The following is a 25,872-nucleotide window of genomic DNA, read 5'->3' as shown; positions in this document are numbered from 1 at the left end:
GAAATAATTTCAGCAAGATAAAAAGGTTGCCTCAAGTCCTTTGTGGAAGAAACGTAATCAAATGAATGTATGAATGAATGGGCTATGTGAAAGAATAAACAGAGAGAAAAGTAAGGATGGAGGTGTGGCCGGTCTGCTATGGACAGGGAGAACACTGTGCTGTCACTTGTCCCCAGCCCCTTGGAGATGACGCTAATGACTATACGGCTAGGACACTCAATCCAATTCCCAGTCACCATTTCTTACCACCCAAAGACACACGCCCAAAGAGGCTGAAAAGGACGGAAATGATACTAATCCACTATGAAGAATAAGTGACGGTCCACACTTCGAAGTACTGAAATAACTCAGGAAAAGTAAAAGCTTAGTTGCTGTCAGGTAAGCTCTCTGATGACAGCAGGAAGAGGGAGGGGCTATGTACTTACACACCAGGAAGCATCTACCCAGAGCAATTTCAAAATAGAAATCATGTGAGTTTTGGCATTGCACTAAAACCAGCACCTCCAGGTCAACTTGGAAACCTGGAGTCACTCATTCCTCTTTTGGAGCCTGTCGAAATCCTCCCTGCCCCAGTTGAGGGGTGTTTACAGTGGGGAAACTACACCAGATGTCTGACACCAACTCAGGAAGTAGGAGCCTGAGTGAGTCGGTTCTCCCGCACAGGCCACAGCAAGTGGCTGAGAACTCACCCAAGGGCAGGATGGCACCACTGGTGGATCATCTTTCCTCCCTGACGCTCTGGCCCTCTCTTTGGGCAGGCAGAGGGCAGGTGACAGCTAGTCCTGCTGCATGCTCATGCTTTCCTCTCCATGCAGCGAGCAGACTTGCTTCTAAAGGCGGCCGTAAGCATTTCCCTCCTGAGCAACCACACACATCGAATGTGAGTGGTGTATATATGCGGGTGTCTCTCCTTCCGGTTGCTGTGAAGTCGTGTTGTCTTGGTTCATTTCCTCTCTGTGCCTCTTGTTTTTTTCTCTGTCATACTTTCTGATTCGCTGAGGACGCTTTGTAGTTTAGGGACAGGTAAGAAAGCTTGTTCTAATCTGTCCTCTGTTATTTTTAGAAAGATAGAGATCTTTAAATTAGTATTGCAATGAAATTTGTCAAAATGTATTTTTCTTTCTTTCTTTTTTTTTTTTTTGAGACGGAGTTTCGCTCTCGTTACCCGGGCTGGAGTGCAATGGCGCAATCTTGGCTCACCGCAACCTCTGCCTCCTGGGTTCAGGCAATTCTCCTGCCTCAGCCTCCTGAGCAGCTGGGATTACAGGCACGCACCACCGTGCCCAGCTAATTTTTTTTATTTTTAGTAAAGACGGGGTTTCACCATGTTGACCAGGATGGTCTCGATCTCTTGACCTTGTGATCCACCCACCTCGGCCTCCCAAAGTGCTGGGATTACAGGCGTGAGCCACCGCACCTGGCCTAAAATGTATTTTTCTAAGTGGCATAAGCTCCCTCCTAGGCTCCACTGAGGGAAAAGTTAGGCTCTTTCCAAGCCAACTGAATTGGGATTTTATGGTTTTATGGACTTAGTATGTTGCAAAGGGTTTCACCACTAATTGACACAAAACATTATTTCATGTGTCAGGTATTTATTGAACTTGTACACTGAAATAGACACCGTGCTAGGCGTCAGGTGCTCAAAGAGTTTCCTACTTCAATGTGGCATAGAAGCCTAGATATTTGCACGTGGAAGGGAATATGAAAGTCCAAACCCTTTGTCTTCTTCATTCTGTGCTTCTGAGTAGCAGACAAGTGGCTCTGAGACAAGGCCCCCGGGTTTGAATTATGACTCGACTCTGCTCTTTAAACATTTCTGGCCTTTCTGTGCCACAGCCTCCTCACTCCAATCCTATGAATGGGATCAGTCATAGGACTGTTGTGAGAATTAAGTGAATTGGCACATGTAAAGCACTCCAAGAGTATGTGGCACAAATCGAGTAAGCACAATAAAGTGTTTGCTGTGATCGTTAGTGGCAACTTTGTATTATGATAGGCTGAGATCTTTGCTTTTTTCCTTCCATTCCTCATTTTCCACTCCTTGCTTGTGCCTAGCAAATGACTTGGGGACATAGAGGGTTGAGAGGAAAGAGAGAGAGGGATGGTTTGAATAATGGATGTTCCCCAGATGATTCTGTGGTGCCTGATGTTTCTGCTCTAACTTATTCCCGCTCCATCATCAAGGCAAAGAAAGGGCTGCACTTGGTCCCACCATCAGACTCAGCTCGTGTTGTATGTTGCACTCTTGTGGCATCTCTTTTGTTGTGGTTTTGTTCTGTGTTAATACTCTGTAAGACTTCTCTGAAATTCAGATCCATGTCATTTGTTTTTACATGTTTGAGCTGGTTCAAATCTTGCTAAAGAATATTCTGCTCATACAAAGATGCCACACTTAAACAAACAAAGCAATACACACTCAGCTCAGTACCGTATCTTATGAACCAGGTCTTATGAATAAATCAGTAACAAGAACGTCGATATTAATAATCACACATATGCTGTACCTGTTAAGGGCAATTGACAATGTTCATCAAGGTATGCTTTTATGCTTCCTTTCTCTCTCTCCTTACAAAACCACTCTTGAGTACATGCCATGTATTCACATGGTTCCAGATCTGAGCTAGAATTATTCTACTCTCAAATGTTCATTTTATAGTACAGAATATTTATTATAAATTGATGGAGGTAGAGAAGTCTGGATAGTACCTATTTTATTGAAATGTCCTTTTATGCATTTCTCATTATACCATATCAGGTAAGGAATTATTCTCCTCATTAGGCATTTAATTAGCATAAATTTAAATGTACAAACTTGAGAAAAAATAACTGACAATTTTATAGTATGACTTGAATCAAATTGTCTGCATAAGCGAGTGACACTAGAGATGCTAAAAGTGCTAAGCTTGGGCTCCTTTTACATAAAATACTTGAGATGAACAACTTGATTATACTGAACGCTATTGTTTTATCTACATCCTGTGGCTTCATTTCCCATTTTGAGATTCCTGGACCTCCCACTGCTGAGTTTTTCAGAACAGAAAGAGAACACATCTTTCAAGGCAAACTAAGGAACTGAGACTTTGTCCAAAACCAGATCAGACTTATTTTAGAAAAACAAGTTAAATATTTTTCCCATTTGCAAAGATGCCGGTTTTCTATGTCTGTTTTCCTACTTACAATGCTAGATTTTCTTCATCTTCTTCTTCTTCTTTGGTTTGTTTTCCTTTCTTTCTGGTTAGTAGCAGGTTATGCTGCATGTCAACATTTTGACAAACCACAGATGTCTCGGGCAAAAAGCAAACAACTTTAATTTCTCATCACTCTATCCAATGAACACGGGGCTTACATAATTGCTCATCACTCTATCCAATGAACACGGGGCTTACATTTTTATCTTCATTTAAACGGGCTTCTTGGCTGCTTTAATTAGCTCCTTCATGCCATCTCAGTTAGCTGGAATCTTGGTTTGCACCACAAAATGCTTCATAACTACCTGTGAAGTAGGGGCCAAACCCCAGGCAACTGTTTTGAATTTGTCATGGAGGTCTGGTCCAAGGAGCAGCTGTTGTATGGAGTGGAGGATAAGGGTGGGGGAAGGAAAAGTGAGGAGAATTTGAGAAGACTCAAAGGTTGAAAAATCTACCGGCAAAGTGTGAGTGCACATGTGCGCGTGTGCGTGTGTACGTGCACGTGCGTCTGTACACGCATGCGCATGTGTGTATTTATGATTCCATTTGCTTGAGTCATTCCCCTCCATGCTGGAAGACAGTATGAGCCACGGGGAATCAACTGCCCGCTGAGGAATTTAAATGAAAATGCTCAAGGGTTGGTCTGGCAAATTTTAAGAGCAAAGTTGTCTACTATTATAATGGATGCCTCCTCCCTTCTTGGGAATGGGAGTCTGTCTTGTGGTTTTCATTTTTATATGAGGAAATCAGAGCTCAAAAAGATGCCGTTCGTTTTTTACCGTTCGTTAACTATTGCATACCTGCGAAGTCTCCTGAGATTTCCTGGACATTTTCGGTAGTCACTCCACAGGACACCCTCCAGAAACCTGTAGCTCAGCGGGAGATAAGCCAGCAAGATAACTGTTTCAGTTAATTAGTTCATTCATGATTTTAAAAGCATTATTTAACATGTGCTAAAATAAAAAGAAATGAGAATCAGTTTCTCCCCTAAAAGAGATGACAGTCTGGATAGCATGGAAGAATGAGCCTTATTCCCCTGCCCCTTCTGCTCTCTTGCCCTTATAAGCCTCCTTTTCTCTCTCCCCTAACAGGACACCTTTGTCTTTTGCCTCTCTGTTCTCCCGGTCACTCAGCCAAGTCCTGGGCTCTCTAGCCCTCCTACATTGCCAGAACTCCATGACTAGCTATTTCGGCAATTGTATGATGTTGATTTCCTTGTTTTTCAGGATGTTCACCGTGTCCATTTCCATCCCTAGGGGGAAGGCCAGTCCACTTTCTCTCATGCACCAGCGCTATCCAGACCCACTGGGGAATGTTAATAAAGGCAACGTGTTTCCTTGAAAATTCTTCCCAGTAACCTTAACTAAGGCCCTTCTGCTGCTCAAGAATTTTCCTTCTCGTCTCCTGCTGTCTGTCAGGTCCCCTGTGGTATCCTTTCCAGACTTTTCTCATGCTCCAAAAGCTCTGAGCCTAGCCCTTGCCTCCTGTCATGCCTAAGGTAAGGTCTCCTGATGGGAGCTCTTTCAGGAAGCCTCGTGATCCCAGCAGTTTCACCATTTCTTCCATACTGTTCCCCATTCTCTGCTCATTCTTCAGTCCTTTGAATTACAGCTTCGAGCACCACCACCCAATTAATGATGATAGTAATAGCTACCATTTTGAACTCATATCAGCAGGAGGCAAACAACATTGACGAAACCATTCTTCCAATCACAGAACAGCTGTTTGAGGAAACACCTAGAAGACACCTAGAAGAGCAAAAGAAAGACCCTGAACACTTCAAGACAGAAGTCAGGGCAAATTGAAAAGATTCTGACTTATCGGAAGCCTTCATCGCATTCAGGAACCTGGCAAGCACGAATTCTCCACGGTTTGCACCCCGTGTGCCATCCCCTCCACTAGATAATAACCATCTTCGACTTCTCGAAAAATACTCGGTAAAGCCTTATTAGTGCTATTTTTTATGATTTTAAAATAAATTTTAAAAATCTACAAGTAATGAATTTATCTTGTAAAGAACTAACACTGCAGATAAAGTTCTCCAAAGTGTCTTTGCCCGTCAGCCCTGGTTTTGGTTTTCTCCCTTGCTTTGCCCACAGGGAACCTCTGCTATCTGTGTGCGGTACATTCTACTAAGACATTTCAGGCATTCATATAAATAGATGTCACCACTGTCAATTTGCAGTTGTGTTCATGTGTGCCCTTGCCCTTGAGCGTGAGTGTACACACAAATAGAACCTGAGACTGAAACCATCATACTGTACTGCCTCGGATTCTGAGGGAACTGTATAAACTGCTGTTCCAGTTTCACATGAAATAGCAACTTGCGATCAACATCTTATTCAGGAGACTATAAAAAACAAAACTGCATTGCTGCTTTAGATGTTGAAGACATGAGGCTCCTTGGTTTATCTGAAATTTGTCCATTTGTTTTCTAAATATATAAAAATGTGGGTTCACATCCGGCTGATTTACCTCTGGGTAGAGATTCGTGGGTCAAATACCAAAGGTTCATTTGCCATTTGATAAAGTGATTTTTGGGATTTTCCTTTTTGCCTTCACAATCACCAAGCCAAAAAGTCAAGTCAAATCACACTTCTCCCCTGAAACGTACATAAGCTGCTCCTGACAATGACCCCAGACACAGGGAGGGATGCCAAGTGCCATGACTATTTATATCTACTTTTTTCTCTACAATGACTGATTGTTACCTCTCCCTCTCATTGGACATACTTTGCCGTCCCACAATGAGGGTTAACTACATTTTTTTTTTTGTTTGAGATGGAGTCTCACTCTTGTTGCCCAGGCTGGAGTGCAACAGTGTGATCTTGGCTCACTGCAACCTCCACCTCCTGGGTTCAAGCAATTCTCCTGCCTCAGCCTCTGGAGTAACTGGGATTACAGGCATGCACCACCAAGCCTGGCTAATTTTCAGTAGAGAAAATTAGCCAGGTTTCTCCATGTTTGTCAGGCTGGTCTTGAACTCCTGACCTCAGGTGATCCACCCACCTCAGCCTCCCGAAGTGCTGGAATTAGAGGCATAAGCCACCATACCTGGCCGAGGGTTAACTACTTTCTAAATTGAGAAATATTTTGTCCTCATCCCTAGCAGTTAAAACTCCAGCACTCTCTGTTTGTTCCTTTAGTTTTTATACAATGTGTTTTCTCTAAGACAATAGAAATTTAAACTGGAAATCCAACTCTCCCCTCCTCTATTTTCACCACACCTTTTCTTATCTTATAAACAAATGCCTATGTCCACATTTTCCTGGCAGCCCAAACTCAGTTCCTTGGTTCCATCTTCTTCTTTGCTTCTTTCTCTTCTTTCTTTCATACTCAGTTGTCCTAAGAGACTGGTCTACACTCCATACCTTCACTTCCACACTTTCCATTCCTTCCTTCCTCACTACATTCCTTCCATCCTGACATCTGGTCCATGCCCCCAGCTCTCCACTGAAATCTTCTTTGCTAAGGTCACCCTCAGGAAGCTGGAGATAAACCAGTAGACACTACAGTCTTTTTCTCTGCTGCACTGAAAGTAGTTGACCACTTCTTTCCTCTAGACCCCACTCTCTGACCCCTCTCTCCTTCTTTGGAGGATACCTTTTGCTTTGGTTCCCCTCTTCCTGGTTCAGTACACTGTGCCACTTACTGCCATGATGATTTACCCATGGGCCCACACATTTTCACTCTTATGCTTTCTGTACGGGTAGGTTCATCTCATTTAAAGAGGGGCTGTCTCTTCCCGCACTTCCATTTGTCTTAGTCCATTTGTGTTGCTATAAAGGAATACTTGAGACTGGTTATTTAGAAAGAAAAGAGATTTATTTGGCTCATTGTTCTGCAGGCTGTACAAGACACATGGTGCCAGTGCTTCTGGGGAGGGCCTCAGGGAGCTTCCACTCACTGGAAGAGGAAAAGAAGCCTGCATGTGTGGAGATCACGTGATGACAGAGGACGCAAGAAAGGGCGGAAGTGCCAGGCTCTTTTTAACAACCAGCTTTTGTGGGAACTAGCAGCACAAACTCACCACCCTGTCAAGGAAATACGCTAATCTATTCTGCACTAATGAAGGATCCATGACCCAAACACCTTCAATTCAGCCCCACTTTCAACATGAGGACTGACTTGCAGCATAAGATCTGGAGGGACAAACATCCAAACTATAGCACCATTCATGTCATTACCATATTCTCAGTCTCTCTGCCCCAAAACGCTGTGAACCTGTTCCCCGCTGCATCTTCAATCCAACCAGCCACATATTCTGTGTTGTTTTTTAAAGATTAAATCTCAAATCAAATCTTGTTGACTCATCCAGTTCCCTCTCTGTGTGTCCTTGGCACTTTCTTAGTTTAAGTTAATTGCTCAGACGGTTACATTCCTAGCTGTGAGGTCCTCTTCGAGCCTCTCAGAACACTGTTAGGAACATGGTAAGTGCCATGGTTCAGATTTTTGTGTCCCCCCAAAGTTCATATGTTGGAACCTAATTCTTAAGGTTTTTATTAGGAAGTGGGGCATTGGGAGGTGACTAGGACATGAGGGCAGTGCCCCGATGAATGGAATTCGTGCTCTTATAAAAGATGCCTGAGGGAGACTGTTGCTCCTCTCACCATGTACTGACCCAGCTGGAAGGTGCTGCCTATGAGGAAAAGGGTTCTCGGCAGACACTGAATCTGCCGGTGCCTTGAGCTTAGTCTTCCAGCCTCCACTACTGGGAGCAATCGCTTTCTGCCGTTTTAAGTTACCCAGTCCTAGGTATTTGGTATAGCAGCCTGAATGGACCAAGACAGCAGGTCCTCAGGAGATACTAACTGAATGAACATCTTCAAAATATTAGACGGTTTCATAGACAACCTTCATACCTTCTCATGTTCGCTTTCTGCTTCAAGACTTTTGCCAACTTCCTGTTGCCGACAAAACATAATTGAAATGACTGTGCTGGTGAATGGCTGTTCATGCTTCTCTTCACATTCTCTCCTGCCTTGCCTACCTCTGCAGCGCCCTTCACCTTCCCATCACACTTGGGTCCCACACATTTTCACTCTTCTGCCTTCTCTGGATAGGTTCATCGCATTTAAATCAGGGGTAAGTCTTCTCATCCCACACTTTCATTTGTCTCAGTTCATTTGTGTTGCTATAAAGAAATACCTGAGGCTGCTAATTTATCAAGCAGCAAGGCTACTCTCTGTCCCCTCCTTTTCCATAACTGCTCATGGTTATGGCATCGTAAAGACGGTTCCCCTGCCTAGAATGCCCTTTCTCCTCGTCTTTTTGGCAACACCTTGGTATTCCCTGGACAGAGTCATCCTTTCCTCCCTCACTGTCACCAGGTCCTCTATATAGCTTGAATCATATCATGTTACAATAGTGTATCTCCATCCCCTGGACTTTGAGGCTCTGGAGGGCACAGAACTGTTGTTTATTCATTCTGGAGACCAAACTAAACATTTTTCAAAGTAGTTCATAGAGGTTTCTTATCAGAATTACCTATGAGGCTGGTTAAACATAGATGCCCGGGCCCCACACTAAGTTGCCAAGTTAGGTTTATCTGGGTAGTGGGACTCTCCTAGGCAAATCTCATGCATATGAGCATCTGAGAACACATCTACAGCATCCAACAAATATCTGATGAATAAAAACATGATTTAAAAAGTACTGAAATCTCTACTTCTAAAATTCTGCTCTATTTCCTTCATTCCTCTGGGGTGTAGTTTGGCTGGGGACAGGCTCAGGTATTTGGCTCAGTGACAGATCAAAGTGGCCTAGATGGGAAACAGCTGTGCGTTATTCCCCAGCCATGTCATGCAAAGTACCTATTGTCCTGTGCAAACGCCAAATTAGGTTTGGGGCCATTCAAAGTCCAGAAGATGGTTGGCTATGATAAGAACAAACAAATTCTTGCTCAAGTGGGAACTGGTATTGCAGGGCATACTCTGCATTTTTAACTCACTAAAGCCTAGTTCTTAAGTTTAAGTGGTTCATAAGTATCTTCTAAGGAGCTGCATGGTTCCATTTGCTGTGCTTATCATTAGTATTGATAACTCTAGTATCAGTTAATAGCCTTCACCTGTTGACATCGAGTGGCTTGTGAATGAGGTTTTTTAGAGTTTAGGTGAGGCTGCTGGGTGACTGTATCGATAGACAAGGCTTGTTTTGGACACAGAGTCTCACTCTGTCACCCAGGCTGGAGTGCAGTGGGGTGATCTCAGCTCACTGCAACCTCTGCCTCCTGGGTTCAAGTAATTTGTTTGCCTCAGCCTCCCAAGTAGCTGGGACTACAGGCACATGCTGCCACACTCAGCTAATTCTTTGTATTTTAGCAGAGACAGGGTTTCACTGTGTTGTGAACTCTAGCAACATGATCCTGAGATCTGTTATAATGCACCATACCAGGACCCATGAAGACTTTATAAAACATTAATCATCTGAATGACCTGAGGACTACATGACATATATACCACACATATTTGTTGTATTTATTATTTACTGAATATGTATGTATCTGGTATCATTACCTACCAATGAATAAAATCTTTTAATAAGTACATATAGATTTAGCAGTCCCACTTCGGGGTACATATCCTAAGGGCTTGAAATTATGTTGAAGAGATATCTTCACTCTGTTTATAATAGCTAAAATGTGAAAATTTCCTATGTGTCCATCAGCGCATGAATAGATAAAGAAAATGTGGTATATACACACAACGGAATACTAGTTAGCCTTTAAAAAGAAAGAAATCCTATAATTTGCAATAATGGGGATGACCATGGAAGAAGACACTATGCTAAGGGAAGTAAGCCAGGCACAGAAAGACAAATACTGCATGCTCTCACTCATACGTGAAATCTAGAATAATTTAACTAACAGAGAATAAAATGATGGTTACCAGAGCTGCGGGTCAGGGAATGGGGAGGTGGCGGTGAAGGGGTAGAAAGTTAAGAGTTAGACAGGAGGAGTAAATGACAAGTACTTAAGGGGATGACATGTTAATTAGCTTGATTCCCTCATTCCATGTTGTATACATATAACATCACTGTGCATCCATAATTATATCTGATTATAATTTGTAAAAAAAAAAGTAAATAAAAGGACACATAAAAATGTAGAAACACACTGATATTATATACAGGTGAACACAGATTTGTATCTGAGACGTGGAAAATAAGACACCAGGAGTGATGTGAAACTGCTCTTTCCGGTCCCTTTGTGGAGGAGTTAAGACCTGTCTATGGCATCTGAGAAGAAACAGGATATGGATTGGCAATTAAGCCTCCCGCTGGATTGCTCAGATAATGCCACAGTTAGGTGGGGCCTTAGAGGTCATCTAACTTAATTCAGTATCTATTACTTACTCATTAATATTCCCATAGTTTCTGTATTACACAAATAACATACCGTCATTGTTGAAACCAGAAAAAATAAATACTTCGAAAAGATGACAAAACCAATGTTACGTTGGAGAATATATTCTTTTAGACACTTTCTCATAATACGCAGTGTTAGCCATCAGAGTGTCTTAGTTTTCTATTGCTGCTATAACAAGTTACTGCAAACTTAACAGCTTAAAACAACACAAATCTGATATATTACAGTTCTATAGGGTAAAACACAGGTTTCACTGGGCTAAAGCTAGGATGTTGGCAGGGCTGTGTTCCTCCTCTCTGGGTTGGGAAGAATCTGCTTCCTTGCCTTTCCCTGCTTCTAGAGGCCATCCACATTCCTTGGTTCATGGCCCCTTCCTCTATCTTCAAAGCCAGCAGTGCTGCGTCTCTCTGACCATTCTTCCCTCGTCACAACTCCCCTTGACCACAGCTGGGAAAAATTCTCCCTGATTTTAAGAACCCATATGATTAGACTGGGCCCACATATGTAATAGAGGACCCCATCTCAAGGTTCGTAACTTAATCAGATCTGCAAAAATCCCTTTTGCCATGTAAGGTAACATGTAAGGTCTCAAATTCTGAGAATTAGAATACGAACATGTTTAGGGCTATTATTTTGCGGATCACGCATAGAGATAAGACAACCGATGTTCATGGAGGATATGTGACTTACCCAAGATCACAAAGCTGGAAAATATTAGATCTGTTGGTTAAAGTGTTTTAGAGAGTCTGATGCAATTAGACTCTAATGGAAACTCATGATGAAAGAGATGTGAGGAACTAAATGGAAATTACTGTCGAAAGGGACATAACAAAGAAATGCAGAGTTTGAATGGACTTAGTTCCAAGCCTCACACTTTGTTCTCAGTCTACAGATACCATGATCTTGATCTCTTAAGAGAAGGCATTGGCACAGGAGGCCCCTGTCTGTTTCTGCTGCCACTCTTGACATCTCTCAGATGACCCCTTCTGGCTCCCTTCAATGCCCTTCTTTTCCTACTTGTCTTGGCTTCTGCTGTCTCCTGCTTCCACCCGCTGCCTCTATCCCATGAGTCTCTTGGTTTCTGGATCCTGTTGCCACTTGCATTTCTCTCTGTGTCACTTTCAAGTTCCCTAAAGGAAAGTATCTGATATAGTTCATTGTTCGCACAGACCACTGGGCAACCCTTATCGTGTGGAGGTTCCCACTGTATTATCTTTCTGGCTGCCAGCCAGTTGCTGATGGCTGTCTTCAAAGACAACTGCCATTTCCTGGTTCCATCAGCCAGGATCACAGGGTCAAATGTGACAATCTGCACGTACGAAATCACTTACGGTCTCTTCCCTCAGCATAGCACCATGGGCAGGGCAGGCACAGAAAGACTTTTTTCCAAATCGTTGGCTGTAATTTTCTTCCCGGCTAACTCCTGCATATACTGAAGCTGAGGCATATCGGGGGACCACAGCTAGTATGGTCTAGCTGAATGAATGAGCATGAGAAGGGGCACATGGGAAGAAAGACAATAGTCCCCAGAACCAAGACTGAATATGGGCGTTTGGAAAACAGTTTGGGTAATTGCATTCAGTACTTCAAGGCTCTAATTGCTGTTCTTTAACAATGAGGCCACATTGGCTTATGAAAAGTTCTAAAATTATATTATTTTTATCAGAAACCAGGACCTCAAGTTACTCCCACAAACCACACACATGGCCTTGCAAAATGAGGCTGTGGGAAGGGGACTCTGATGCTTCTACATTTTGCACCTATTGGTTTCACCAGTTATGTTAGCTCTGAAAGGGGCACAAAATGGCCTCATTAACTGGGGAAGAACGAGTCTAAACAAGTTTCAGAAGGAGAAAAGGTCCCTTGGGTCCACTGAGCCCTGCCACCACCACCCCCACCTTCCTAATGGAAGAATGCTGCTGGAAAAGTGTCATCCGATATTTCCCACAAAAATGTGTGCTGTGGTCACAGCTCAGAGATGCCAACACAAATCCTCAATACAGCCACCTCCTGACTGAGAATACATTCTGGGCTGTTTTTGGTTTGAGCCTCGGTAATCGGGGACAAAAGCTGATTACAATTTTAATTAATTACATGGGAGTAAACGGCCATCTGATCCATAAGGGTCATAGCACATAATGTCCCCCCGGTGGCACTATGCCGGCAGAGCTTTGGGAGGAACTTTTCTTTGTGGTGTGCTACATTTTATCTTCCTGCTTTTAGAGAGAATTCTCTAAAACGGTATTGTGTCCTCAGCCTCCTACACTTTATAATAATGAACAAATTCATTCATTGTTACCTTTTTAAATAACGATCTTCCTGAAGCCAATCAAAACATATTTTTTGAGCAACAAGCACTGAGTTCAGAGCTGGAATAAACTGGTGAGTAAAAACAGACATGGTCGAGGAAACTATGTAGATTGGATATTTTTGCTTCAAATAATGTAAAAATATAACTTATACTGGGTTGAACAGTAGACGTTTGCTGCCTCATCAAGCAAGAATCCAGGGGGTGGTGTGGGCCCGGCACTGGTTAATTCAGCAGTTCCTTAGTAGTCTTCATATCAGCTTTGGTCTGAAGTTCTTGGTCTGCTCATGATTGCAAACTGTCTACAATAGCTCTAGGCTGTGCATTCACAACCACATCCAAATGAAAATAAATTTAAAAACCCAAACGGAAGGCCCTCTCCTCTTTGGATCCCTATGCTTCTTTTTGAGAGATGATTCCTTTCCTAGAAAAACTCTTCCTCCGAGGCTCACTCCCCAGCAGACATATCCACAAGCCTGACAGGCAGAATTGCATCCCAAGCCTGTTCCTAAGCCAATCAACAGCAAAGCAAATGAAATGGTCCTAACTGGTTTAGGACTCTCACATTTTACCACCTGGGATTAAGAAAAGGCTCAGTCTGCAGCCATAGAAAGGAATTGGTTCATGTCCTTTGCAGGGACCTGGATGAAGCTGGAAACCATCATTCTCAGCAAACTAAACCAGGAACCAAAAACCGAAACACCGCATGTTCTCACTCATAAGTGGGAGTTGAACAATGAGAGCACATGGACACAGGGAAGGGAACATCATACACTGGGGCCTCTGGGGGGTTGGAGGCAAGGGGAGGGAGAGCTTGAGGACAAATACCTAAGGCATGAAGGGCTTGAAACCTAGATGATGGGTTGATGGGTGCAGCAAACCACCATGGCACATGCACACCTATGTAACAAACCTGCATGTTCTGCACATGTATCCCAGAACTTAAAGTAAAATTTAAAACTAAAACTGAAAATAATAAAAAAGAAAAGACTCAGTCTTTCCCAAAGCACAAAGATGCCCTATCCAGAAACACAATTCAGGGCCCTTAGCAGGGAGAAAGGATAACTATTGGATCGGAAATCAGCAGTGGCTGTCTCAATAAGAGACTTTCTGATACCTGGGAGGGAGGGGAAGAGACACTAACACCACCTCCCCCACTCCCCGCCCCCTAGTAAGCGCAGAGTCAGGAAGACCAATGTTTTAGGGTCAGTATTGCTACTTAGTAGTTGTTAGATCTTGGATTAGTTATTTAGCCTTGTGGAATCTTAATTTCTGCATCTGTGAAGTGGGAAATCACACCCATCTCACCGGATTGCTGTGAGAATCAAATATATTAGTATACCCAAATTACCTGGCAGGCGCCTGGCCTGTAGATTTGTCCAGTAAATACCATTCTCTTGCCCAAAACCCTTGGGTAGCTTACAGTCTAACTTGCTGGGTAACTGACAGGTCAGTCAGCTCACACCCTGATTATTAAGCACTACCATAAAAGTATGTAAGGAGGCTCCCTGGGGGAGGGAATACTATCACCGTGGCTAGGAGCCACTACGGTCCTCCAAATGCTTTTCTAGATCCAATAGGTGCTTTCCATTTCTTTCTCTTACCTTACCTTTCTGCAGTATCACTCATCTTGGCAATTTCTTTTCTTCCAAACTCCACCTTGGCCTGTGTTCCATGACTATCTTCTCCTGGTTTCCTATCTACCTCTCTAGCAATTCCTTTTCATGCTCCCTTTCAGCGTCCTCTTTTTTTTTTTTTGTCTTGCCTTCCCCAAACTGTCTTCTCCCCCTCTATTTCAATCTCATCTGTCAATTCCTGGGGTAAGGTCTCGTCATTTCCTATGCCTTCAACTTCTATTTATATGTTCATGACACATAGGAGACATTCAATGCACACTGTTTTCGTTCATTTTATAATCAACAAATATTTATTGAGTGCTTACTATATGCATGGTGCTGTTCTGTGTGCTGAATATGCAGCAATAAACGAATCAGACCAATCCATGCCCTCAAGAAGCTTACATTCTAATGAAGAGACAGACAATAAATAAAGGAAATGAACATTTCATAGGTTAGATGGAGGAAATGCTGTGGAAAAATATAATGCTGGGTAGGTAGGATAGGGCGGCCATAAGCAGACCCTTCTGTTCATTATGGGGTCCCCAGGAATGCCTCCGTAATAATGCAATATTTAGGCAGAGTCTTAAGATAAGGGAGGGATTATACCATGAGGCTTGGCAGGAACAATAACAAGCATAAATCCCCTGGGATGCGATGGTGTTTGATGTCTTGAAGGAATCATCATGGGGCTAGAATGAAGGGGGAAAGAGGATGAAAACATCAGGAAGGCAGATCGCATGAGCAATGTTAGGAGTTTGGCCTCTACCATGAGTGACACAGGAGCCGTTGAAGGTTCTGGAGCAATATGATCTGAGTTATGCTCCTAGAGGCCACTGCAATAATCAAAGTGAGAGATAGAAGGGGCTTGGATCAGGGTGGTGGCAGTAGAGTAGTGAGAAATAATGAATTTGAGTCATAATTGGAAGCGAAACTAACAGTATCTACTGCTGAATGTGGGGAATGGAAGAAAGAAATCAAGATTGAGCTCAAAGGTTCTGGCCCCAGCAAACAGAAGGAAGAGTTGTCATTTTCAGAGATAAGAAAGACTGGCCGGGCGCGGTGGCTCACACCTGTAATCCCAGCACTTTGGGAGGCCAAGGTGGGTGGATCACCTGAGATTGGGAGTTTGAGACCAGTCTGGCCAATGTGGTGAAACCCCATTTTTATTAAAAATACAAAAACAAAAAAAAAATAGCTGGGCATGGTGGCACATGCCTGTAGTCCCAGGAACTCAGGAAGCTAAGGTGGGAGAATCACTTGAACCTGGGAGGCAGAGGCTGCAGTGAGTGGAGATCACGCCACTATACTCCAGCCTGGGTGACAGAGTGAGACTCCTTCTCCAGAAAAAAAAAAAAGGAAAGAAAGAAAGAAAGAAAGAGAAAAAAAAGACTGTGAGGGAGCACATGGTAGGTGAAAATTATAGAGATCGATTTGGTGTAAGTTCAGTTCTATATAGTTATTGAAGTGTAGCTATTGAGAAGGGCATTGGATATGTGAACATGTAGTTTAAGAAACAGGTCTGGATTAAAGATAGAACTTGGGAAGTCATCAGCACCTAGTAGATTTTAAAAGCAGTGACGCCAGATGAGGTCGCCAACAGTAGGCACTCAGAACAGAGAAGCAAACCAAGGCCTGAGAATTGGGCATGCTAATTGGAAGAAGTCAGGGAGAGGAGGGAAAGCAAGTAAGGAGACTAAGGAGTGGCCCAAGGGGAAGGAGAACAACTGTGAATGTGTGGGGCCCTGAAAGGCAAGTGCAGATAGAGCAGGTGAAAAGTGTGTCCACTGCTGAGAGAGGAAGTATGATGGGGGCTGAGAACAGAGGTGTGGATTTCATGATGCGGACATCACTGACCTTAACGAAGCAGTTTCAAGAGGTTGCAAGAAAGAATGGAAAGAGAGAAGTTGGAAACAGATGTGCAGGCAACTCCATCAAGGAGGTTGGCTGTAAAGGAGAGAGGAATGGGGTGATAGCTAGAGGATGGTGTGGAGTCAAAGGAGGCTTACATTTGCTTTTAAGATAGGAGATTCAATATGCTTGAACAATGATAGAAACAAGCTAATAGAAACTGACGTTTTTATGATGAAGTGGAGAGGGAATAGAATTATTGAACTAAGGTCCCTGGGAAAGAGAAAAGAGATGGGACCCAGACAACAAACAGAAAAGTAGGTTAGTTTTCATCAAGAGAAAAAGCAGATTGTAAGTGTGGGAGTGTGAGTTCAAGCACATCCTCTTCTAGCCGCTTCGGCTTTTCCCATGAAATAGAAAATGAGTCCATCAGCTAAGACGTAAATTTGTGCAGAAGGTGATGAAGGCTCAAGGAGAAAGAATAGGGTGGGAGATAACCACCTTGGAGGGTAGAAGAGTGAATGGACGAGGGGAACGTGGTAGGATCACTGGTGAGGAAATACCGAGTCAACATTGACTGCTGCATGTTAGCTCCACAGTCTGTTTGGAACCGTGATATCTCTCCTGGGTGCAGCCTGTTCTTCCTAAGTCCCTGTTTCAGAGACTGTCACTCCCATGTACCCAGCTTCCAAAGCAGAACACTGAGAGTCATTTAAAATTCCTTCCTATAAATAAATCATCACTCCGTGTATTTCTTAACCTTTACTCCTCAGGTCAGAGCCTTGCCAGTTTTCACTGAATTAGTTAAGTTATCTGTCACGTTTTTATTGCTTAGTATTTCCTCCACTAGACTATAAATTTTTAAAAATCAGCACAACACTTTTCAATAAATGGTGCTGGGCAAACTGGATAACCATATGCAGAAGAATGAAACTAGATTCCCATCTCTCCCATATACAAAAATTAAATGAAAATAAATTAATCACCGAAATCTAAGACCTGAAATATTAAACTCCTGTAAGAAAACATGGAGGAAATGCTCTAGGACTTTGGTCAAAGCAAAGGTTTTCTGTGTAAGACCTCAAAAGCAAAGGCAATCTAAGTAAAAATAGGCAAATGGGATTCCATCAAGATAAAATGCTTCTGTACAGCAAAGGAAATAATCAATAGAGTGTAGAGACAACCTACAGAAAAAGAAAAGATATTTGCAAACTATCCATCTGAGAAGAAATTTAAGAACAGGCTATATCAGGAACTCAAACAACTCAAGAGCAAAAAAAATCCAATTTAAAAATAGACAAAAGATCTGAATAGACCTTTCTCAAAAAGAAAAAAAAAAAAAAAAGACTGTCTCAAATAAATAAATAAATAAGAGAAAAAAAAGAAAAAGAAGTCTTGTTATTTGCAGCAACATGGATGGAACTGGAGGTCTTTATGTTAAATGAAATAAGCCAAGCACAGAAAGACAAATACCACATTTCTCACTCTCATATGTGGGAACTGAAAAAAAAAAGGGATCTCATGAAGATAGAGAGTAGACTGGTGGTTATCAGAGGCTAGGAAGGGTAGGAGAGTGGGAGGACGAAGAGAAGTTGATTAACAGGTAGAAATATACAATCTGATAGAATAAATAAGATCTAGTGTTTAATAGATCAGTAGAGTGATTTCAGTTTACAATAATCTTTTGTATATTTCAAAAAATAGCTATAAAAGAATAATTGAATGTTTCTAGCATAAAGAAAAGATAATTATTTAAGGTGATGGATATCCCAATTACACTGTTTGATCTTTACAAATTATATAAATGGGCCAGGGGTGGTGGCTCACACATGCAACCCCAGCACTTTGGGAGGCTGAGCTGGGAGGGTCACTTGAGGTCAGGAGTTCGAGACCAGCCTGGACAACATGGTAAAACCCCAAATCTACTAAAAATGAAAAATATCATCCAGGTGTGGTGGCATGCACCTGTATTCCCAGTTACTGGGGAGACCGAGGCAGGAGAATTACTTGAACCCGGAGGCAGAGGTTGCAGTGAGCCAAGATCATGCCACTGCACTTTAGCCTGGGCAACACAGCAAGACTCTGTCTAAAAAAAAAAAAGAAAACCACACACACAAACGAAACACAAATTATATAAATGTATTAAATTCTCACATGTACCCCTAAAATATGTGCATCTATCATGTATCAATCAAAAATAAAATAAATTCAGCTCAGCAAACATTGAGGACGTTTCATGTAGGAAATGAAGAATGAAGGTGAATAATAGTTTGTGCCCTTGAACAGCTCACAAATTATTTTACCACAATAGCTCCCATTTTCTGAGAACACTGGAAGAGAATCATGTTTTTTGGAGGAAAATTATTGGTTTGGTTTTGGACGCTGTCAGCTCGAGATACCCATGAAATGTCCAAATGGGAATGTTGAGTAGTTTAGCCAAAATACATTAGGTGATTGTGTGGCCCAATATTACTCCTTTAGTAATTATGATGAGGTGTGGTACAAGGTGTGTTCAATTCACCCAGGCTCTTGTTAAACTAGGAATGGGGATTCAGTAGGTCTGCAGGCTTCAGCGTCTACAGCGCTAGCAAACTCCCAGGTGATGCCAATGGTACTGATCCACAAACTTCACCTGAGGGGCAAAGGTTAGGAGACAGAAACCATTGCAGCTAATTTCAGCTTCATGTGTAGATTGTTACAATAACAAGGAAGTTGGCCGGGCGCGGTGGCTCAAGCCTGTAATCCCAGCACTTTGGGAGGCCAAGGCGGGTGGATCATGAGGTCAAGAGATCGAGACCATCCTGATCAACGTCGTGAAACCCCGTCTCTATGAAAAATACAAAAAATTAGCTGGGCACGGTGGCGCGTGCCTGTAATCCCAGCTACTCGGGAGGCTGAGGCAGGAGAATTGCCTGAACCCAGGAGGTGGAGGTTGCGGTGAGCCGAGATCGCGCCATTGCACTCCAGCCTGGGTAACAAGAGCGAAACTCCGTCTCAAAAAAAAAAAAAACAAAAAAAAACAAGGAAGCTACAGGAGGAACATAGTTTATTTATAGCAAGTGGATTAAGGCAAGCCCATACAGATTCTTCACTGGCAGGTGGAGGAATGTGTACTTGATTCTGAAAAAGATGTAGAACCATGAAAGGATGTGAAAGAGGCATAACATGGTTCTATGAAGAATGCTTTTTTAAAAAGAAATTTTAATTTTTTAATTTTTTTCTTTGCAGAATGCTTTTTGAAAGCCAGGCGTGCATCAACTGCTATCTAGGCAGCAGAGATAACAACACTGAACTGTGAACAGGATACCCAGGGAGTTTACATGCTAGAGGAAGGTGGACAGATAATAGCAAGAAAACAAATTAACAAAGTCATTTCAGATGATAGAAGTGCTGTGAAAAAATAAAAAATAGAAAGTGTAGCGTGATGGATCCCGGAAGGCTGCTCTAGTGGGAGGTACTTGTTGAGCCAAGAACTAACCGTGCATTGGGCCAGTCATGCACGGATGTGGGGTAAGAGCATTTGGGCACAGCAATAATGTGTTCCCTTTCCTTGCAAGGGAAGAGGAAGGCAGCAGCCTTGAAGCAGAGGCAAGCAAGGAGGCAGGTGAGGATCAGTCACGTGAGTGTCACAGGACCCTGAGGAGCAAGAGGGGAAACTGTAGAAAATGAAGTCAAAAGATCAGCCAGGACCAAGTCATGCAGGGGCTTTGAAGCTGCAATAGAGAGTTTACATTTTGTTTTAAATGTGAAAACAAAATGGTTCCATTTTTTAAAAAGATAGCGAGGATCATAGCTAGCCCTTGCTATCTTTTTTTTTTTTTTTTTAAGGTGGCAAGCACTCTCAGGACTGTGTTATATAGGAAGATGAACCTGTCAGCAACGTGTAGAAGGGCCCCCAGAGGAAAGAGAGGCTGTTTTGAAATGCCTGCAATTGACGGTTAGGGGAGCCTAAATGGGAAGTCAGACTTGTGCTTCCGAATGAGGCTAAAGAAAGTGACATACAAGATTCAAATAATACCCAATTCTCTTGATCCCAGACATGCAAGGCCAAGAGGCTCTCAATAACTCCCTCGTTTAATCTCCATGACCCGACAATGGTTGTTAGAAATTTTGGTTTCCAGGGTTTTAACCTGGACCTGTTAAAAGACCATAAGGCCTCTGGATGTCAATACCTAATTGAGGCAGGAGAAGAGGGACTGGAGCTAGGGAACCTAAGTACTGCCTTGAACTCAATCAAATGAGAAACCCCAACTCTCTATAACCAAGTAAATAACTGGAACGTCACTTCCTCCTCTTCATTTATATAGGATGGACACTAAGTAACCAATGGGAAACCTCGAGAGGGTATTTAAACCCCAGAAGAGGGTGTAACTAGCACTCTAATGCCACTTGCTGGGGTCTGCTCCCCCCCGTGGAGTGCTGCCATTTTCAACAAATCTCTGCTTTTGTTGCTTCGTTCTTTCCTTGCTCTGTGTGTTTTGTCTGATTCTTTGTTCAGATCACCAAGAACCTGGACACCCTCCACTGGTACCATAACTACTTTGGGCAATGTTTAAATTCAGGGGAGGTTGGAATGAATGAGTGGGCCTCCACTTCCTTCTGCCAAAAGGGAATGAAGATGCTTATTATTTTTTGAGTGCTAATATAGCTCTCTCTTACCCTTGGTGCCTTTCTTTAAATGCTACTGCTCAACTTACCATCTGAGTAGTGAGATGGGAGTTCCAGGATGAATCCACTTTAAACGTATCACTAGCACATGTACCCCTGAATCTAAAATAAAAGTTAAAAAAATTTTTTTAAATTACAAAATATGTTCACGTATATTAACACTGTTTGGGTGATAAGAATGTTATGTAAATTAACTACTCGATGTCTTGATTCTGGACAGTTGAAAAGCGTAGTCATCAGACTCCCTCTTCGGAAAATGGTTTTCATGGTACCCTTCATCCAGGGGCCTGAGCAACAAAAAGCATTTAATGCAATCAAAAAGGCTCTAGTTGGGGCACCTGCTTTAGGACTGCCAAACATAACTAAACCATTTCTCCTGTATGTTCACAAGTGGAAGGGAATGGCTATCGGGGTTTTAATCCAATCTTGGGATCATGGCATCACCCAATGGCCTACCTATCAAAGCAACTAAACTCCATGGCTCAGAAATGGCCTCCCTGTTTCAAGGGTCTTGCTGCTACAGCCATGCTTATACAGAAAGCTAATAAATTAACTCTGGGACAACAGCTAACCTTACAGGTGCCACACTCTGTTTTAACACTAATAGATCAAAGAAGTCACAATTGGCTGTCAAATCCTAAAATAACCCAATACCAGGGACTTTAGGTAAAACCCCCCACATAACCTTAGAAACAGTAAACACTCTCAACCCTGCTACCCTGCTCCCACTGGAGCCAGAAGCTCTCCTATATAACTGTATATAGACAATAAATATTCTCAAGTAGAAGGGACCTTACAGATCGGCCCCTCCAAAATCCAAATGTCAATACTTTACAGCTGGTAGCAGCTTAGTAACCGAAGGAGTGAGATGGGCAGAATATGCAGTTGTAACTCTAAATTCAGTGGTAGATGCCCAAAGCCTGCCAACAGGAACCCCAACCCAGAGAGCACAGCTAATAGCTTTAATGCAGGCATTGCTGTTAGCAAACGGTAAAAGAACAAATGTATATAGTAAATCAAAGTATGCCTTTGCTATGCTACATGTACTTGGGAGCATATACAAGAAAAAAGGACTCCTAACTGCCCAAGGAACAAGTGTAAGGTACCCAGAAAAAAATCCTACAACTTTTAGATGCAGTATGGGAACCTAACAAAATAGCTGCTATGCATTGCCAAGGCCATCAAAAGGTGGGACCCTAGAGGCAAAACAAAACAGGAAAACAAATGCAGGAGCTAGGCGGGCAGCGATAAATACCCCACCTTCCAGCACAGCAGCTAGGAAGGCAGCTTGCGCCATGCCTCTCCTCCCAGAACCTTTGCCTAAAGAAAAGCCAAATTACTCCCCAAATAAGAGGACTTGGTTTGCTCAGGAGAAAGGAGCTTACACTAAAAAAGGCTAGTAAAGTTTCTCAGATGGAAAATTAGCTATTCCTGGAGTAGTAGCCCCCAGGCTTGTAAAACAGTTCCACCAAGGAACTCAAATGGTGAAAACAGCGCTAGAAACACTAGTGGGGCACCACTTCCACGTGCCGCGGCTCAGTGTCATCTCCCGAGTCATCGGTAAACAATGCTTAACCTGCGCTCAGAACAACCCAGGGCAAGGGCCAACCTGGCCCCCAGGAATTCAAGGAACAGGGGCAGTACCTTGTGAAACTTACTCGTTAGATTTTACTGAATTGCCTCAAGCGGGAGGCTATCAGTGTACACTGGTATTTGTCTCTACTTCCTCTGGGTGGGTTAAAGCATTCCTCACTCAAACTGAAAAGGCCAAAAAGGTAACCAGAGCCTTAGAAAGGATATTATCCCCAGGTTTGGGCTGCCTCTAACTCTAGGCATTGTAGCTAAAATTGTTCAAAATCTCTCTCAACTGTTAAAATAAATAGGAAATTACAAACTGCCTGTAGTCCCCAGAGTTCAGGAAAGGTAGAGCAAATAAACTGAACACTAAAACAACTGCTAAAGACATTCTGTCTGGAAACCCACTTACAGTGGGATCAAGTCTTGCCCATGTCCTTCTCTGAGTCAGATGCACCCCAACCAAACTTTATATTCACCTTCTAAAGTTTTGTTTGGGAGACCACACCCCTCCTAACCCAGGTAAAACAAAATCTTAAAAAATATAGGAAAAATAAACGTGAAGAAAATAAATGCAGGCCATGAAGCAAGCACAAAGCTGATACAAAAAAAAGTACCGATAAGTGTAACAACTCCAGTCCATTCATTTAAATGGGTACACTCTGGTCTGGGCTAAAAAGTGGAACCCAACCGCATTGGGCCCTACATAGGATGGCCCTTTTATTGTGACCTCATCCACCCCTACTGCTGTTAAAGTTGCTAAGTTGTTCCCTTGATTCATCACAGCCAGTTAAGGCCAGCAGCTCAACACAAGTGAACCAGTCAGCCAGATCCAGAGCACCCACCAGACTAACCTTGAAATGCATCATCAGCAAGGACCAGAACCAGCCCGGTCCGGTCCCAGATGCAGACAACCCTGAAAAACCGTGGAGTCCTGCTCTAGTCACACAACCGGAAGCTGACTAGTCAACACACGGCCAGAGCTTAAGGAAATGCCGCTGGATAAGCAAATGTAAACCAAAATCTTAAGCGAACTCTTAAGCCTTGTTGTTATTTTAGTAATATTAACTCGCCGGCGGGGCGTGGTGACTCACGCCTGTAATCCAAGCCCTTTGGAGGCTAAGGCGGGCGGATCACCTGAGGTTGGGAATTCAAGTAATATCAACTTTCCTGTTATTATGTTGACATTGCTGCAAAGTTTTGCTCCCAGGAAAAAGTATTCCTTGTCCAGTGTTAGTGTAAAATGTTGCCTTACATTTTGCTCACGTTAGCCCTATGGCAAATCTAGTCGGGGCGGGGGTGTGGGGAGTCCTAAATGAGTGTCCTATGCGCACCCACACTACATGGATAGGGAGTACCTAAGTTAAAACTTTACTATACCAAAACACATTGTAAGTGTACAGCAGCTTCCCTAGGAACTTGCATATCTAAACAAACTACCATTCAGTTTGTAATCTGGTTAACCGTCAGCCTTATGCGTGCTGTAATCCCACATTTTTACCTGGGTATGGTTTGAGCTCCGAGAAAGAACAGGAAAAGGAACCCTTTACAACCTAACTCAGGTGCTCCCTTCTCATCAGGAAAGTGTCACCTTATACTTAGATGCCTAATAGGTAGTAAAAGCACTTCTTCAAAATAAGAAAATAGTTGTAGCCCCAATTTGCTGTAGCGCCTCCGTTAAAAAAGTCCTAACCGCGTGCGCATGGCGTAACTGCAAATCATATAACCCTCAAAAAAAGCAAACCGTGCTTACTCAAACACCTCTTTGGATTAGTAATGCTACAAGCTGGTACAATCATAATAAACGTACAAGTAGGAAACTGGGAAGACACAGACTGGCCCCTCCAAAAATAATTAATTATTATGGCCTAGCTACTTGGGTGCAAAACAGGTCATGGTAATATCGCGCTCCCGTCTATATAATAAACCGCATCATTAGGCTGCAGGCGGTTCTACAAATCATAACCAATAAATCATCCAAAGCTTTAAATTTGCTAGCTGTACAAGCCACACAGATAAAAAATGCCATTTACCGAACAAACTAGCATTAAATAATCTTTTAGCCCAAAAAGGAGAAGTACATAAAAAGTTTAACTTATCAAACTGCTGTCTAGAGATTAATAGCAAACGAGCATTCATAACAATTACCGCTAGAATTCAAAAACTAGTTCATGTTCCAGTACAAACCAAAAAGAAGACGAAAACAAACTAAAAATGGCACACCTTTAAAGGTCATAGTAACTTAAATGCTTAAAGTAGTGGTGTGGCTTTTAAAGTGTTATTTATAAAAAAACAAAAACAAAGGGGGAATGAAGAAGGGAAGTAAATAATAGCAATAATAGTAAAAACAAAACATTATAATTTATAGTTTCCATATAATAAAGTACATCTTGCTGTGTTGTGTGCTATTTAATATGAAGCCTAACCCCCAGCTCTGCTTAAACTTAACTAACTCCCTGTAAAACCTACCTTATCTGTTCTCCCCACATTCTGAGCAAAGTTCCCAGGCGTCTCAAGACTCCTGTTTCTCTTGCTGACCAGCCGCAAGGTCACAGAGCAAGATAACACCCGAAGAATGTACAATGTGTTTCTCAAAATGCTGTTTTCCTTTTTTTTTTGAGACGGAGTTTCGCTTTTGTTACCCAGGCTGGAGTGCAATGGCGCGATCTCGGCTCACCGCAACCTCCGCCTCCTGGGTTCAGGCAATTCTCCTGCTCAGCTTCTTGAGCAGCTGGGATTACAGGCACACGCCACCGTGCCCAGCTAATTTTTTGTATTTTTAGTGGAGACGGGGTTTCACCATGTTGACCAGGTTGGTCTTGATCTCTCGACCTCGTGATCCACCCGCCTCGGCCTCCCAAAGTGCTGGGATTACAGGCTTGAGCCACCGCGCCCCGCCAAAATGCTGTTTTTCAAATGTAACATACATCTCAAGACGTGTTACAAGTTAATTAACTGTTCTTTGTTCTGGCTTCTGTAAAGCTGTTAGCTGCTAGGAGTCATCCTGGAGGTATAAAAAGTACCCCACTTTCTCCTTTGCTCAGCCTTGGGATGCTACTCCGCTGAGCTGGTGGCCACCTTAAAATCCTCCTGTTTCACCCATCGGTCTCTCCAGTCTTCTGAATATTCTGCAACACAGTGTTATGTAAACATTGCTAAAATTAAAAACAAACAAACAAAAATAGTAGGCTGGGCACGGTGGCTCATGCCTGTAATCCCAGTACTTTGGGAGGCTCAGGTGGTCGGATCACCTGAGGTCAGGAGTTCGAGAGCGCCTGGGCAACCTGGTGAAACCCCGTC

General features: G+C 42.8%; 1 protein-coding gene and 2 long non-coding RNA genes across 3 annotated transcripts in view; 1 reads left to right on the top strand and 2 right to left on the bottom strand.

Moving 5' to 3' along the window:
• The window catches only part of NEDD9 (neural precursor cell expressed, developmentally down-regulated 9), a 192,853-nt gene extending 191,984 nt beyond the window's left edge, over window positions 1-869 (bottom strand). Inside the window, exon 1 of the mRNA XM_035294921.3 lies at window positions 690-869. The gene's annotated coding sequence lies outside the window, so the exon portion shown is untranslated. The remainder of the gene's footprint in view (window positions 1-689) is intronic.
• Window positions 870-1,580: 711 nt separating this feature from the next.
• On the bottom strand, window positions 1,581-25,165 carry LOC144582036 (uncharacterized). The gene is made up of 3 exons (XR_013533760.1): window positions 21,196-25,165; window positions 3,989-21,099; window positions 1,581-3,562 (listed from the first exon to the last, which is right to left on the bottom strand). It is a non-coding gene; the product is annotated as an uncharacterized LOC144582036 (long non-coding RNA).
• On the top strand, window positions 3,746-11,036 carry LOC108591118 (uncharacterized). Its single transcript, XR_004741597.2, has 3 exons — window positions 3,746-3,825; window positions 4,905-5,125; window positions 7,036-11,036. It is a non-coding gene; the product is annotated as an uncharacterized LOC108591118 (long non-coding RNA).
• Window positions 25,166-25,872: the final 707 nt, after the last annotated feature.

The sequence above is a fragment of the Callithrix jacchus genome, chromosome 4 (genome assembly GCF_049354715.1).
Source record: "Callithrix jacchus isolate 240 chromosome 4, calJac240_pri, whole genome shotgun sequence".
NCBI classification, from domain to species: Eukaryota; Metazoa; Chordata; class Mammalia; order Primates; family Cebidae; genus Callithrix; species Callithrix jacchus.
Note: the sequence above shows the minus strand (reverse complement) of the source record. Positions and strands in the feature narration are given on the sequence as shown.